Source organism: Panulirus ornatus, chromosome 16, assembly GCF_036320965.1.
Source record: "Panulirus ornatus isolate Po-2019 chromosome 16, ASM3632096v1, whole genome shotgun sequence".
In the NCBI taxonomy this organism is placed as follows: Eukaryota; Metazoa; Arthropoda; class Malacostraca; order Decapoda; family Palinuridae; genus Panulirus; species Panulirus ornatus.
Window position 1 is genome coordinate 12,275,820 of NC_092239.1, and position 17,500 is coordinate 12,293,319.

At 46.4% G+C, this 17,500-nt stretch overlaps 2 protein-coding genes across 2 annotated transcripts in view; one reads left to right on the forward strand and one right to left on the reverse strand.

Moving 5' to 3' along the window:
* LOC139754142 (bone morphogenetic protein 2-like) overlaps window positions 1–9,057 on the reverse strand; it is a 52,762-nt gene extending 43,705 nt beyond the window's left edge. The window contains exon 1 of the mRNA XM_071671278.1: window positions 7,731–9,057. The gene's annotated coding sequence lies outside the window, so the exon portion shown is untranslated. The remainder of the gene's footprint in view (window positions 1–7,730) is intronic.
* Window positions 1–17,500, forward strand: part of LOC139754143 (alanine--glyoxylate aminotransferase-like) — a 189,697-nt gene that overhangs the window by 68,728 nt on the left and 103,469 nt on the right. The gene's annotated exons all lie outside the window — the stretch shown is intronic.

A 17,500-nucleotide genomic window follows, 5' to 3' on the forward strand; every position in this document is an offset into this window, starting at 1 on the left:
TCCTGACCTTTCTTAATTCCGGATCGCCAAGAAATTCCTTTGTACAACAGTATTATCTGGTACCCTATTTGATCGTTTCACTTTGCTCTATTTTTTACCTTATTTGATCATTTCACATTGTTCTGGTTTTTTTTTTACAGTATCTACTTATTTTTCTTTTTCTTATGTATAATATCGCAGCCTCAGAATGGTAATGCTTCTACCGTCATCCAAGATACATCAGTATATGTTGACGGTGAGTTGACCAAAGCTCAAGAACTGTGGAGTTTATCATCCCTCCAACAAACAGACGTCCAGTTTTGTCTCACCTCTGTCCACACTGTATCCATCCATCACATTCAACCTTCCCTTTGTGCTTTTCTTTTTTTTTCTCCCCTCTTTGATAACACGAACTCTCTCTCTCTCTCTCTCTCTCTCTCTCTCTCTCTCTCTCTCTCTCTCTCTCTCTCTCTCTCTCTCTCTCTCTCTCTCTGGTGTTATCTTCTCGACTGTGGTCGTGCCGGGTCGGCCTCGGTGCAAGAACTCCGCCGCTGCTGGTCCGGCTTGACAGGTGTCCCTCCCCCCACCCAAACCCTTCCACCACACACACACACACACACACACACACACACACACACACACACACACACACACACACACACACACTCCTATATATGTATATATATATATATATATATATATATATATATATATATACATATATATATGTGTCTCAATTACTGGACTCTGCCTGCGTAAGGTTATACACCACGAGTGAAGAGTCATCTTTGTATCTGTGAAAGCACAGTCTCATCAAAGAACCTCTTACTCCAAAAGAACCATTCATTTCCCTGCTGCTGGAAGTTGCGCTGCCATGAGCTGCAAAAACATTTTTGTAAAGGTGGACTCATGGACCCTAAACCTGTTCTTGGAATACTTTAGGAACCTTGCCAATCCCATGCTCAAATGTCTTCAGATGGTAATGAAGGCCAAAGGACAAATGACAAAGGACAAAATTGTAAGTGTGACCATCACCTTTGAAATGTATGGGAAGGAGGACACGTTGTTTTTTCTTTTTTTTTTTTTTTTTTTTCAGGCACTGAACATATATTTAGTAAAGTGACTGGAAATGGAGTTATGTGCTGAAAAAGGTCTGTGATTGGGAATACCTGGTTTAAAAAAGGACATATGCAAACGTACGATATGTGCTTAGGATATGATAGATAGGCTTGCAGAGGAGAGACTTTTGGATGTGAGTGTGTTGAGAGGGTTAGCTAGTGGGATGTTTGATCATCAACTTGTGGAGGCTAGGGTGAAATTTTTTGAGGGTTTCCGAAGAAGAGGAAACATTGTGCGTGAGAAGAGAGTGCTGGGAGTATGTGAGCCTGGAAAAGAGATTTGTGGGAAGAAATACCAGGAGATATTGAGTGTAGAATGGCAGAAGGTGAGAGTAAATGGAACTTGGGGAGTGGGTAAGGATTGGAAGTCATTTAAGGAAGGAGTGCTGGCATGTGCGAGAGATGCGTGTGGCATCCCAACACTACCTCCATCAAACTGGAGACAGAAGGATGGAATGAAAAAGATTTTCGGAGTCTGAACATGCAGGAGGGTGAAAGGCGTGCACGGGACAGAACAAATTGGAATGATGTAGTACACAGGGGTCGACTTACTGTCAGTGGACTGAACAAGGGCATGTGAAGTGGCCGGGGTAAACCATCGAAAAGTTGTGGATACGGAGCTGTTGTTTCGAATTATACATGACAGATAGGGAGGGGATGTGAGTGAATGTGGCCTTTCTTCGTCTATTCCTCGCGCTAACGCAGGAAACGGCGATCAGGTATGAAAAACTTATATATGTATATGGAGAGAAAGAGAGAGAGAGAGAGAGAGAGAGAGAGAGAGAGAGAGAGAGAGAGAGAGAGAGAGAGAGAGAGTACTGAAGTCCGCCTGCCTGTGTGGTTTCACCGCGAGTGAAAAGTCACCTTCGGTGAGGTTGTATCATCGTCAGTGGACAAAAAGGAGTACAGCCTCAACGAGGAAAGTTTCATTCCACTGCTCGTGGTTGCAGAGTAGCCTTTAAGCTGCAGGAGCCCAACGAAAGGCGTCTTGGGGATATAAAAAATCAAAGATCATAAATATGAATGTTTGAAAGAAGAAGGAAAAGTTACCTTTGGCGAGGCTGTATCATCGTCACTGGATGAAAACGAGTTTAGTTACGCTGGGGACTTTTTCGACACATTACCCTGCTCCTGCATGGAGTCCGATAAAAGGAGTTTCTGGGGTTGTGTAATAATCATATCATAATTATCAATATGTAACCCCTGAGGCCACTTTACAGGGCTCCTAAAGCTTCCTATAGCTTCAAGGCTGCTGCACACCACGCAGGAGCAGTGAAGTGATGAGATCTTCTGGAGCGAGAAATGTCATTGACGAGAGACTGTATGCCTCTGTGTCTGCAGAAGATGATTTACAGAGTAGCCGAAAGCATCGTCTCACTTAGGGTGAAGACTCTCGCAGTTGGATTCCGGTGAACACCTATTATGATATATAAAGTGAAGTTCAGTCTGCGGTACGGGTATGTGATGTCAGGATGGCCATTCAACTTGTTCGTGGATCTGGTGGTGGTGGAGGAGATGCATGTGAGAGCCTTGGTCACAGAGGCGACTATGCAGTCTCTGGGAGTCGTGAGTCTTTGGGGTTGCAGTAGGCGTAGCCGTGCTAACATTTCCATGGTGGGGTTCAGACTCCATGAAATCGGCCGACTTTTTCGACTCTGGTTGCGACAGCGGTAATCCCACTTAACGGCTCCTCTTTTACAACTTGTGACAGTGGCTCACATATTGTATATATTTTTTTTTTCTCTGAATATCTATGGATGATCCACTTATTTCTCATGTACCACTACGAAGACAGGTCTCGACTAAGTCTTTGTGTAGAAAAAGCAAGTTGAAAGCCGATATATATATATATATATATATATATATATATATATATATATATATATATATATATATATATATATGTGTGTGTGTGTGTGTGTGTGTGTGTGTGTGTGTGTGTGTGTGTGTGTGTGTGTGTGTTTTAGCCATTCCCAGCGTTAGAGAGGCAGCGTTAGGAAGAAATGACTGAGCCTTAGAGGAAGAGTGAATCCGAGCTTGGATCCTTCCACTGTATTTTCCTTTGGAAGGAAGTAGTAAAGGAGGGGAGGACTTTCAGCCTCCCGCTCCCCTCCCGCTTAGTGGCCTACTACCACAGACCGGAGACATGTGAATAGTATTCTCTCCTCTCTGTCATCAGGGATATATATATATATATATATATATATATATATATATATATATATATATATATATATATATATATATGTATATATATATATGTATATTATCCCTGGGGATAGGGGAGAAAGAATACTTCCCATGTATTCCCAGCGTGTCGTAGAAGGCGACTAAAAGGGAAGGGAGCGGGGGGCTGGAAATCCTCCCCTCTCGTTTTTTTTTTTTTTTTTTAATTTTCCAAAAGAAGGAACAGAGAAGGCTGCCAGGTGAGGATATGCCCTCAGAGGCCCAGTCCTCTGTTCTTAACGCTACCTCGCTGTCGCGGGAAACGGCGAATAGTATGGAAAAAAGAAAAAGATATATATATATATATATATATATATATATATATATATATATATATATATATATATATATATATATATATATATATATATATGGTTTCGGGCATTATTGCATGACAGCTAGAGACTTAAGTGTGAACGAATGGGGCTTTTGTTGTCTTTTCCTAGCGCTACCTCGCACACATGAGGGGGGAGCGGGATGGTATTCCATGTGTGGCGAGGTGGCGATGGGAATGAATAAAGGCAGACAGTGTGAATTGTGTGCATGGGTATATAGGTATGTGTCTCTGTGTGTATATATATGTGTACATTGAGATGTATAGGTATGTATATTTGCGTGTGTGGACGTGTATGTATATACATTGTGTATGGAGGTGGGTTGGGCCATTTCTTTCGTCTGTTTCCTTGCGCTGCCTCGCAAACGCAAGAGACAGCGACAAAGCAAAATAAAAAAAAAAAAAAAAAAAAAATATATATATATATATATATATATATATATATATATATATATATATATATATATATATATATATATATGTGTGTGTGTGTGTGTGTGTGTGTGTGTGTGTGTGTCCCCCAGAATCTCCATTTTCTGTGTTCGCGGAGAAGCGCCAGAAACAGGGCGAAGGAAGGCCAATTTTGCTCACATCCGCTCTCTAGTTGTCATGTGCAATGCCTCGAAACCACAGCTCCCTTTCCACATCCAGGCCCCACTGATCTTTCCATGGTTTCCCCAGACCGCTTTACATGTCTTGGTTCAGTACGTTGATAGCACGTCGACCCCTGTTTACCATACCGTTCCAGTTCACTTAAATCCGTGCACACCTTTCATCCTCTTGCATGTTCAGGCCCCTATAACACAATATTATTGTCATTTCATCCTACCATCTCGTTATAGATGTGTGTGTGTGTGTGTGGTGTGTGTGTGGGTGTGTGTGTGTGTGTGTGTGTGTGTGTGTGTGTGTTAAGGATGTAGACAGCTGTGGACATCGTATGACATCAAGTAAGCACATGGGATGTATGGGAGTAAACACAACATTAGCTGCGGAAGGGTCTGGAGTGGTTGTTGGTGGTCGCGCCATGTTTACTTGGAAGAACCACTCGGGTATACACCCATAATGTACACAGCCATAGAGTACACATTATCACCCTTCCACACACGCGCCTTGACCCGAGTGTGTGTCGTCACCCACGATTTTGTGGTATAAACATTAGGGGGGAAGGGCGACCACCTGCACTCCCCTACCCCACTCACCCCGACGGCCATTGTGTATTCAACCCCTTCATCCTGTTTGTTTACTGCATCGATACTTGTCTACGGAGTGTATTCACACAGTGTCTGCATCTGTTTACATCCTTAGCACCACTGTAGACGAGCTGTAGACTGTATAAACACTGTCTACGCCCCGGCCAAGAGCCTCGGTTGAAGTATTTACCTCGGCAGCTCTGTGAGGTGCCACGGCTGTCTGTCAACCACTCATCCAAGTTACTTAAACACTTACACGAAGTTGTTTACCTAAGTGTTCCTGCCAGTCACTCCGTTGCCTCCCCGTCCTTACCACACACTCATCCCGGGGTCTCCCATACTCCTTTCCTCCCCGGGTCATGTTGATATGAAGCCCTGGCCTCGTTGACTCGTTTCCGGCGACCTAGTTTCAGAACTGCATCTCGTGTTACGACTGTGAGCAGTACTTAAGGTGAAGGTGGTGTGGTGTCATTTCAGTATGTTGCTGAGGTCTCTTGTGTTGTGTCAGTGTGGTGTAGTGTTGCGTGGTGTCATTGTGTGTCACTGTGATGTAATGCCATCCTTGTGTGGTGCTGCTGTGGCTGGTGCCAGTGTGGTGTGTGATGCCCGTGGCGCGTAGTGCCATTGTGGTGTAGTACCAGTGTTGAGTAGTGCCAGTGCTGTGTAATATCACTGTGATATGGTGCCAGTGTTGTGTGATGCCTGTGATGTATAGTGCTAGTGAGGTGTAGTACCAGTGTGGTGTAGTGCCACTGCTGCGTATTGCCATTGTTGTGTAAAGCCAGTATTGTCCAGTGCCATTGTGATGTAGCGACTTTGCTGTGTAGTGCCAGTGTTTTGTGCTGTCACTGTGGTATGGTGCCACTGTGAGGTTCTGCCAGTGTTGTGTAATGCCACTGTTGTGTAGTACCAGTGTTGTATAGTGCCAGTGTTACGTGGTATCATTGTGTAGTCCCTGTGTTGTGTGGTGACAATGTTGTGTAGTGCCACTGTAGTTTAGTGTCATTGTAGTGAAGTAGCAGTTTTGCGTGGCGCCATTGTGTGATTTCAATGAGCTGCAGTGCCAGTGTGGTGTCGTATCATTCTAATGTAGTGCCACTGTGGTGTAATGCCAGTGTAGTGTAGTGCCAGCCTAGGGTAGTGCCTGTGTGGTTTAGTGGCAGTGTAGTAGTGTCAGGGTGGTGTATTGCTAGTCTAGTGAAGTGCCGGTGTGGTATAGTGCCAGTGTGGTGTAGTCCCAGTGTGCAGCAGTACTGGTGTGGTGGAGTGTTAAGTGTAGTGAAGTGTGAGTAAGGCGGACTGCTAGTACGGTGTAGTACCACTGAGGTGCATTGCCTGTTTGGTATGGTGTTAGTGTTGTGTAGTGCCATACTATCGTAATATTCTAGTGTGGCACAGTCAAAGTGTTGTGTACTACGCGTAAGGTGGAGTGCGTAGTAATACCGGTGTGGTATAGTGCCTCTTTAGTATGGTGCTAGTATGATCTAGTGCCGTTGTGATGCAGTGGCCGTGTGGCATAGTTCCAGTGTGGTGCAGTGCCAGTGATATGTAATGCCAGCTTTTTTGTCAGCAGTTTGTAGTGCCAGGATGGTTTGGTGCCAGTGTGGTATGGTTCGGTGTGGTGCCAGTATGGTGTGGTGCCACTGTGGTGTGGTAGTAGTTTAGTGTGGTGCCAGTGTGGTGTGGAGCAGTGTCACGCGTGTACTGCAAGTGTAGTGTAGTGCTAGTGTGATGTGGTGTCAGTGAAGTGTGGCGCCGGTGTGGTATGGTGCGATGTGACGCCAGTGTGGTGTAGTGCCAGTGTGGTGTGGCTCCAGCATGGTATGGTGTAGTGCCAGTGTGGTGTGGTCCCAGTATGGTATGGTGTAGTGCCAGTGTGGTGTGGCTCCAGCATGGTATGGTGTAGTGCCAGTGTGGTGTGGTCCCAGTATGGTATTGTGTAGTGCCAGTGTGGTGGTTTCAGTATGACGTGCTGTAGTGCAAATGCGGCGAGGTGCCAGTGTGGCGTGATGCGTGTGGTATGATGCCAACGTGATGTGATGCGTGTGGTATGGTGCCAGTGTGGTGTTGTGCCAACGATGATTACAGTCAGTGTTACGTACTGCAAGTACTGTGTAACGTTAACATAGTGTTGTGCCAGTGTTGAGTAGTGCTAGTGTAGTGTGGTGTCAATGTTGTATAGTGCCAGTGTTGTGCAGTGCCAGTCTTGTGTGGTACCTGTGTTGTGTAGTGCCAGAGTTATATAGATGCGGTATAGTATAGTGCCAGTGTTAAGTAGTACCAGTATTGTGCAGTGCCTGTCTTGTGTAGTGACAACATTGTGTGGTGCCAGTCCTGTGTAGTGCCACTAAGATGCATTGCCTATCTGGAACAGATCCTACGTGCTGTACCATCAGCACGCTGTAGTTTCAGTGTGAAATTGTCAGTATGTATAGTATGAGTGCCAGGATGGCAGTAGTGTGACGAGTGGTACACGGCCACATGAAGCAAAGGAGCACCTTAACAGAAGGGTCCTCCTCACTCTCCACAACGCCCGCCCATACACTCCGGTAGCTGGACATCCCCCCTCTTCTCTGGACGCCCTCTCCATACGTCCTTTCTCGCACAGCCTTACGTATCTCAGTCCCTCATGTCTATCAGTTCATACTCCCGCTGAACAATGCCTCTCCCAGGAAGAATTCCCAATGGTTACGTAAACGTTCCTCAATTCTAAGTGCATTTTCCTAAGTTTTGATATGACTTCCTGGGAAATGATTCTATTTTCTTAAAGCCTGTGGAACAAAAGTTAGAATTTGACTCGAGGGACGGTAGTTAAGCACATGATCGTCCCTCGAAGGACATAGATGTGAGGAAGATACATACAGTTTGAGTGAAAAGCCTTACCAGTTAGTTCTGAAATGTGGTGGCGCGCTTGATGGTGTAGGGTTGATGGGCGTGCGGGCGTGTGGCGGTGTGATGTGGGCGTCAGCCGAAGGTACATCACTCACATTCTTCCGGGGAGCCACAACGACCACCAGGACGACCACCAGTGTCCCCACCACCACAGCTTGCACAGGCACAACCCTCACTGTCAGCCTCCTCCTACAGGCGATGGGCTCGTCCACCACGTGTATACTGACGAGGGAGGAGGGGAGGGAGGGGTACTGTAAAGGTGCTGTTGATGACCTCAGGGGCCACACGCCATCTTGAGCCTCGGCGGTGCTGACTTGGCCACAGTTGGCACCAGGCGACGGTACCTCCCGAGTTCACACTACGCACCAGGTCCGACACAATCACTGTAAAAAGTGCTATAAGGTTCCACGCTAAACATTAGGTCTTGCTGGACTCGCTTCTGACGGCACTCGCGTGGACGCTGCTGTTAGCCAGCTCACGAGTATCACTTACGCGAGGACAACACCTGAGGCGTGGCGCCTCTCATCCACTGAGTTGACCCACACCTGCTATAGCACACTGGTATCCTCCCGCCAACACGCGCACATACACGCACATACACACACCCCACACACACCCACGTCTCACTTGTTTAGAGCACTGTCGATGTTTCTGAGTCGTTTATCGGCGCCACACGCCCTCTTCGTCCTAACCCGACGCCACCAACCGTTACGGGACACTGTACCTCTCTATGATCTGAGGTTCGTCCTGGGACGCTGCCGCCAAGATGGTATCTTTCCTCCTAACTTGCAGCTGCCGTGATTTACGACCCGCTGCGTAAGTGCGGGTGCCCCAGCTCCTGAGCGAGGTCTCTCGTGCCTGGCAGGTAAAACTGATGGGTTCTCCGTAGCAACAGCTCCGTGCGCAGCTGGATGGGTCCCTCGTCACTCACGGGGCTCCTGTTCCTTCACCGCCCGGAGCCTTCACACACCTGCACAGCTTGCAGAATTTGTTGCCACCTTTAGTGTGCAGTAGAGAGATGGAGCCGTGGGGCGTGAAGGAGAAGAGCAGGCAAGGAAGGAGTGAGAGTATGTGACATCTCAGCCGCGGCCACAGTTGCCTCGCTCTGCCAGGCGACTTACACGCCAGGCTGCAGCTCTCGCCGAGATCCCTCACACGGACTTTCACCAGAATGTATTATAGCACAAGGATATTGTCTCAGGAGCGAGTGTATTTTCCGCGTGGCTGCCACAGGAGGCACGAGAAAGGGGGCCGAGTAGCCGACGTGTCGAGTGAGGAGAGGTGCGTGCGGGAGCTCTGGGCTGCTGCAGGGTTAACTGGACGGCGGTGGGCAGGGATGAGGTGCTGGGGCAGCGCAGCGGTGGTGGTGGTGGTGGTGGAGGAGGTGGGCAGCCCCGGGCCACTCACTGGACCAGATCTGCGCATGCGCCGCTACAACCAGCCCTCTTCAGGCCTACTCTACCCCTGCCGCTGGTCTATCCTGCCCTCCGATGTGCCAAGCACCTCGCCTAGCCCTGTCCAGTACACCTGGCCAAGGGAGCTACCCCTTACGCTCCAGCACGCCTGGCTATATGGTCCCTCCCAGCCACCGTGCCTGTTCCGTCACTGACCTAGACTACGGTGTGGCCCGCCACCACAGTGCCGGTGTGGCCAGGGCCGCGCCTCAGCCCACCCCATCAACTTGCCTGTACACACTATCTCTCGTCCTGGTCATAAGCAGTATCTCTTGTCCTGGTTAAACACACAGTGGGTTGTCCTGTTTGAACACCCTGTGTGTTGTCCTGAGTGTTGTCCTTGTTGAACATACTATGTGTTGTCCTGGTTATGCACACTGTGCAATCCTTGTTTTACACAGAATTAGTTGTCCTATTTATACACACTTTGTGTTGGCCTGGTTATACGCACTATGTGTTGTCAAGGTTATACATTCTATGTGCTGTCCTGGATAGACGCATTGTAAGTGGTCCTGGTTATACACACTATGTGTTGTCCTGCTTATGCACTTTCTTATACTAGTTGTATACGGTATATGTTGTCGTGGTCATCTACACTGTGCGTTATCGTGGTCAGATACACTGTGAGTTATCGTGGTCAGATACACTGTGTGTGGTTTTGCCAAGAGTACTGCTACCTGGTAATGAGAGTATATTCTATTCTGGTGGTTCAGTGATAGATAGTTTAATCTCTTGAATATGAGCACTACGGCCTAACCTTGAGCACGACGATGCGATCCTTCACTGTTGTGACGTAACCGCCACCCTGACCCATAATGGTCAGGTCATGGATCATATATGTATATATATATATATATATATATATATATATATATATATATGGTGAGGTGCCTGAGGGTTGGCAGAATACATGCATAGTGCCATTGTACAAAGGCAAAGGGGATAAAGGTGAGTGCTCAAATTACAGAGGTAATGGCTTACTTTCTTGATAATAAGTCTTCATTACCTCTGTTAGCTTTCCTCTCACACCATATATTCGTAAGACCTTCCAAAAAGCATCTTTATCAACCCGATTATACACTTTTTCCAGATGCATAAATGCCACATACAAATCCTTCCGTTTCAAAACAAACACTTGATCCACAGATCCTTTGCCACTCCTTAAACCACATTGTTCCTCCCCAGTATGATGCTGTATGTATGCCACCACTCTGCCATACAACTTACCAGATACTCTAACAGACAAATACTTCTGTAATCTGAACACTCACTCTCGTCCCCCTTGCTTTTATATAGTGGCACTAAACATGCAATCTGCCAACTTTCATGCTCTTTACTATGTTCCATACATAATTTTACAATCCTAATCAGCCAATGAACAAAACATTCACCCCTTTTTCAGATGTTCAAATGCAATACCGTCCACTCCAGCCACCCTGCCATATTTCATCTTGTGCAAGGCTTTCACCACCTCTTTTCTTTTCACGAAACCACTTGCCATGACTTACTTCACATACTCAGACAGAAACTCTCCCTCTCCATCTCTCACATTACACTTGACAATACGTGATTCACCCGATTCTTTATCTTAATCACAAATTATCTTTACATTGGGGATAGAGGAGTAGATAAAACAGGAACATAAGAAAGATCCAAGCAAGGATCTCTCATCGAAGGCTTCAGCTAGGGTGTATATATACTCTTGAATGTGACGAGGATGAGAAAAAGGAGAGTTATATTTGGTGAGAGGAACCTGGATGTTCTGGATCTGAGTGAATTCACTTTGAAAGGGGAATGAAGAAAAGCAATTTGGCAATGTCCGGATGGTTACGGTCTGGGGTTAGTGTGAGGGCGAGAGGAAAGGGGGATCTGTGTGATTGCATTAAAGAGTGTAAGGAAGTAAGTTGAAGCTTGACGTGTGTGAGGATGTAAGTGGACTACGAGTTCGTGGGTAGCTGTCATTGCTCATGCACCTGGTAGTATGATGAGTGAAGAATGGAAGGGAGCTCTCTGGGAGAAGCTGAGTGAGTGCTTCGGCAATTTCAATGCAAGGGGTCGAACCCTCGTGATGGGGGATCTGAATGCATGAGTGAATGATGTGGCAATCGAGGTTTTAATTGGGAAACATGGGGTAGCCGCTGTAAATGAAAATGGGGAGTGGTTTGTCGAGTTGTATGCTGAAGAGAAATTGGTGCCTGGGATTACTTAGTTTACATAAGTTTACGGGCATGGGGTGAGGTTAGGGGTCAACGGATTTTATTGGATCATATGCTAATTGACAGTTGTGCAGGGGAGAGGTTGCTGGATAAGAACGTACAGAGACGGGCAGCTGGTGGGATTTTCTTTAAGGCTTGTATTATAGTTTGTGTTTTTTCTTTCTCTAGAAAAAAGAGAGAGAGTGACATGTAAGGAAAAGAAGCGGTGAAAGTGATTGTACTTCGGAAAGAGTCTTGTGTGCAGAGATACGATTAGAGATAAGATGAGAGTCCTTTGGACATTATCACTTCTTGTGCTTCATTAAATACGGTGACCAGGCATGAGAAGGCCTTTTTACTATTATCTTAATGTATGCCGTGAATAATTTGCTATACATTTCCTTATCTGTGTACTTCAATGCACTTCCAGTACTTGCCAGCAAACAAGCTTTTTTCCCGTAAGATCCTTCTGAGGCGGAGCTCTGGCCACAGGTAGATTGTCGACTTCCAAGTCCCTCTCTAACACAGATTCCTACAGCTCATATCCTCCCAGACGGTGATTGTGTCGAGACCCCCTCATTCAGTACATCCCACCCTCATTACTCTGTCTCACCCTAGGCTAAATCTTATCAGTCATGTATCAGACCATCTTTAAAGTCGGTCTGGGGTCCCTTCGTGAGTTGATATATACCATCCTCAACCAGTCTTTACGTCCTGCATGACCTTAGCATCATCCGCAGACATATTCAGTCAGGTATGGGTCCTGTCCTGTCCTGGCGAATCAATTTGAACGGATCAAGAAGAGCAGCGGTTCTAGGACCTAGCTTCATGTTCGTCCAGTGGTGACTCCAACCCCTTCCGAGATAATTTTCTGTCCACCGTAGGAGTCTCTCTCCCTATTCCTGCCTGAAGATCCAGTTTCTTCACTTTCCTCATGTACGGCATATTGCCAAATCATTTCTGGTAGTCAGTAAACATACAGTCTTCGCCCAACGCCCTTGATCCTTTCTTAAAGCAGGGTTTACTCTCTTATAGAAGTCCAGGGAATTTGTTGCGCATTATCTCCTCTCCCTCAATTTATGTTGTCTCTCAAGTAGTTTCAACTTTAAATTTGGTTATTCATTTGCTTTTCTGATAATCTTCTTCAGTGCTTTACAGACCACGTTCGCCAGACACCGTTCTGTTGTTCAGTACAAATTTCATGTTGTCTCTCAAGTAGTTTCAACCTTAAATTTGGTTATTCATTTGCTTTTCTGATAATCTTCTTCAGTGCTTTACAGACCACGTTCGCCAGACACCGTTCTGTTGTTCACTACAGTCTCCTTTCTTAAATACACGCACGACCTTTACCTTCCTCCATTCTCTTGACGATGTATCAATCTCATACAAACATATTGATCAGCACTTCAAGCGGCCTGTCACGTATATCAGCGTACTTCGTCATCGCATACGGAGAAACTTGTATGGGTCAAGACCTTCTAGCAATACTTTTTGGTCTTTTCTCTTTTAATTCTTTCCGCAACTCTTCCTTCTGAGTCGTCAAGCATGATTAGCTCTTTTTTTTAATCGACAGTTACTCACATAGAAGATGCTAGGCTTGTATTTTGCCTTGTCTATATCACTCTTCGCAAAGTTTCTCTGTTCATTTTTCCATTTCTTCCTGTACTCGTTCCTATCTCCTTTATACTCGTTAAATGGTGGCTGCTTGTTGTGTCGCTTATACCTTCTTGCATTTTGACAACTTTTGTTAAACCTAACACACTCTCTCTCTCTCTCTCTCTCTCTCTCTCTCTCTCTCTCTCTCTCTCTCTCTCTCTCTCTCTCTCTCTCTCTCTCTCTCTCACGGGTACAAAATGTTTTGTCACTTCACATGCTGTTGTTATTGGTGTAGCATCATCCCCCTTGATTCTAATGTATTCCCGAACGTGCTGATGCAGGAATTTTTTCAACATACGTTTAAAAAAAAGGAATAATTCCCATATGTTTCTCTACCTCCATGATTATCCAAATTTCTCTTAGTCTCCTTTTTTTTTTATAAATGAAATACTCCTATATCAGTTTTGATTTTGCCTCATTCTCTTACATCTATTCTCCAACTGTCATGTGCAATGCACATGACAAGAAGGAAATGTACAAAGCATCTCTCCTTTTAGACGATTGCACTCGATAAAGTGCACGGGAAAGATCTCTTTTAGGAAGTCCTGGCCCTATACGATGAGGATGGGAGACACTGTTTTTTTTTTTCAAATGCTCTCAAGAGCTTCCATAACGATCCTAAATTTGAATTTGAAAGATATTTTACCGATGAAACAACCTCATAGCTCTTCACGTGGGAGCCGCGACTCGACACGGTTGGCGATGCTGTTGGTACGAGCGAGTGGTTCGTAACTGTGTGTGTGTGTGTGTGTGTGTGTGTGTGCGTCTGATGCTTCACAACCCCAAATGAAGGACGTTTCCCGTTACAAAGCCTCTCTCGTCTCGGAGGTCTGTGTCAAGCTGGCGTCAGGTCGGTGACTCTTACATTACCCATGTTGTTCAAGGTTGTATCATTTCACTGTGGTGACTCGAGTGACAGTTTTATGCTATCGATGACCGGCCGAGTGGAACGTCTTCATCAATCAGTCACTCGAGAGAGAGAAGAGGTTATCGTCATTACGTTATGCTTGCCTGCCTGCTTACAATACCTGTCAGTTGATCATTCTCTTCGTAGCTGTCTAGGTGTTCTCCTTCGTCGCCACGACCGCCGCCGCTCCTGCTCCTGCTTCTGCTGTATACAGGTATGATGGCCCAAGTCAACCTTACTGCTTAAAAACACTGGGGTTATCTCGATGACTCATGCTGGGAGCTCCCGACCGCCCCCACTGACCGCAGCGGCCCACGTCATTGTAAGGTGAGCTGCACCTGCCGTGGGGAACTGAGGAAGAAGCCCTGAAGCACGGCTATAGTCGAGAGAGAGAGAGAGAGAGAGAGAGAGAGAGAGAGAGAGAGAGAGAGAGAGAGAGAGAATTAGCGACTGTGTTGTATACACACACTTCTCTATGCAGGATAATGTCAAGACTCCTGTATAATGAAACGGAGAATAACTCAGGAAAAAAGAAAAGAAGACTTTGGTTGGCTGGTTGGTCCTGCAGAGCGAAGGTCGTGGAAATTAATATTCGTCATGTATTACTTGGACTGGGGATATTGAAGACTTTACGAAGTGTTGTAGAATTCCTTTCTCTTCACTGAAGACTAGTGGGAGACACCATTTTGTAGTTCCGGCAAGGGTATTATTGTCGCGTCGTGTGTGTGTATGTGCCGGGTCATAACACGAGTATAGAGTGTAAGACTCGTAAAGAATGACTATTCTCATGTTGACTGTAAATATGGACAAGCAGAGAACATAGTGCTTCGATTCATCTCATGAACCCCCATTGATCTAAAGCTTATATGGTCTTAAAAATCTTTGTAAACATTTCTTCCTCTTTACTTTTTCAAGTGTAAAATGTACTGAGGACTGATTTCACAGTGACTTATAACTTGACACATAAGTAAGTCTTCAGCCAAAGAGACAAGCAAGTAGATGCACTCACGTAAACCTACAGCTACGACAGATATGGACTGGAGTCATACGTTTCTTGATTCAGAGCTCAAATCCCGGGTCAGGTACGAGATGAAAATCGCTGTACAGCCAGACAGTGACCTCTGGCAACTGCCTCGTACACGTTCTCCATCAGTGATGAGGTGCTGACCTAAGGTGTCAGGTGGTGGCACTCTGTGACCCAGATAATACATCATAATGGTGATCTCGAGATTCCCAGTGGCACTCTGTAGCTTAGGGACTTTCGTGATGCTGATCTCAGATATCAAGTGGCATCCTTTGTAGGTCCTCAGAGAGTCTCTGGTACGTATCTCAGGTGGCAAGTGGCATTCTGTAGCATTTTAAGGCATCAAGTGGCACTCTGTAGCTCTTCAGACAGTTTGCGGAGCAGGTGTCAAGTGCCACTCTCTAGCTCAGACGTTTTGTGGTGCAGACCGCTGATGTCAAGTGGTCATTCTATACCCCCTTAGATATTCTGTGGTATAGACGTAAGATGTCAAATGACACTCTGGGCTTTGTTTAATTCTAAGTGCTTGAGAGAGTGAGTGTTTAGGAGAGTTTCAAAACCCTTTTAGAGACAGCAGATGTAAAGAGCAGTGGGGGCGACAAGTGGAGGGGTTAGAGCAGTCTCATTTCATAGGGACAGGCTGCACCGAGGCTTGCTTCCAAGGGGAAGAAAAGTCTTACGTTTTCAGACAGAGGCGAAGTAGCCTAGCAAAGGTCGGAACTAGGTGAGAGGTAGGCTCCCTCAGGACTCGAGGAGGTTTGCCATCAGTGCCATACATACGCCTTGCCCACCTGGAGGGAGAGTACCTGGGTGACCCTTACACGAGAAGAATGTTGGAGATGACACATGCTTAATGGGAACAGATGGGAAGCGGAGGATTGGAAACAGATTCACTCACAGTTGACTTAAGAGGACAATAAGATTCCATAAGAAAGAGCAGCGTAATCATTTGGAAGGTTAGCTGCGGATTGATCCAGTAGGGACAAGGTCTTCGACGAGACTTTACTCCTTTTCGTCCATTGAAGTTGAACATGCAGCCTCGCCACAAGGGCTTAAGCATATGGAGGCGGATATATGAGTAAGTGCCTCTTGGGGTAAATATATACATGAATGCAAATTTAACGAGGCCATAAAAATGATGTTAGTTCTTGAGTCAAAGTATAATCTCTTAACTGTTTTTTGTTGGGGAGGGAAGATTAGAATATGCTGACGTAAGCCCAATGGTATTCCTTAGGTGTGTATGCCTACCTAACATCTCTTCCTTCGCTCCCTCCAAGTGACGTCGAAGTCCTCTTGCGTGCCGAGCTACGTCACCATATGGTACTGTGAGGGAAGGGCTCCTCAAGATCGCTGTGGGAGAATGCGGAAAGTATACTCACACACACACACACACACACACACACACACACACACACACAGAGCCGTAGGGAAACGCGAGGTTTTGGCTAACGGGGTAGGAAAAGAACTTTGCCTGAGGTTGTGAAATGTTTGGAGATCGTTTGTATGACTCGAGGCGTCGGTGCTGTGACGTCAAGAGGATGGAGCGAATAGCCTGCTGTAGCCCCGGTCAGTCAAGTAGTCCCCGCCCTCACTGCATCAGCAGCAGCTCCCCACGCCGCGTTTCCTGGCGATACAACACGGGGGGAAACCAGTTTTTGCCGAGAGATAAGTTGTCTTTTGTATGACCACCAGAGCCTACAGACTCTCCCAGCCTTTTGACCGTGATTGGAGAAGCACACACACACACACACACACACACACACACACACACACACACACACACACCCTTGGACCATTAACGACTAACACCTTTAGAGTCATAAAGCCGAGAGTGAGGCTCCGGCAGTTGGCAAGACCCGCTCGCTTCCTCAGAAGTTTTATGTTCTGTTCAGAGAATTTGTGTCTTCTCCATTATATCGCAAGTAGGTAGCAGTAAACCGTACGTGTGTGTGTGTGTGTGTCTTAGTGGTGCAGGTGTTGTACTCGCACGAGGGAGTATGTAAACAGGTGTGTGTCTCCTTACAAGTGTCCATGTCGACGGTTCGAGGAGTGAGCGCGTGTCTAGAGTAAGGTCCCCTCTGTGTACGCGGACGGACCATGGAGTGGCCGATGGGGCTCGGCTGTGGCTGGTGAGCTCTAGGTCTCTCTCGTCGCTTTATGGACGATAACACCTGGAGACCGAGTGTGCGAACGTGTCTGAGAACACGTGTACATGTACGAGACGGGAACGCCTAACCCCAGCCAGTCCACCGACGTTTGCATTATTCATAACTCTTCGTCCTTCAACGAGCCATTCATTCTTGGGGTTGCTGGTGGACAGTCTCATTATTCCTTCATTTTTTTTTCTTTTATCACCCCCGGAGGACCTGAGGTCACCTGTCTGTTGAGGTGGACGTAAAAGATATTAAAGAAGAGAAATTCCCGCGCTTTGGATCTCCTTGGGCAGACCTAGTGCCTAGCTGGCTACAGATGCTCGTGTCACAGTCGTGTTGAAATCACCGTCCTCATAGTCACCGTCATTCGTT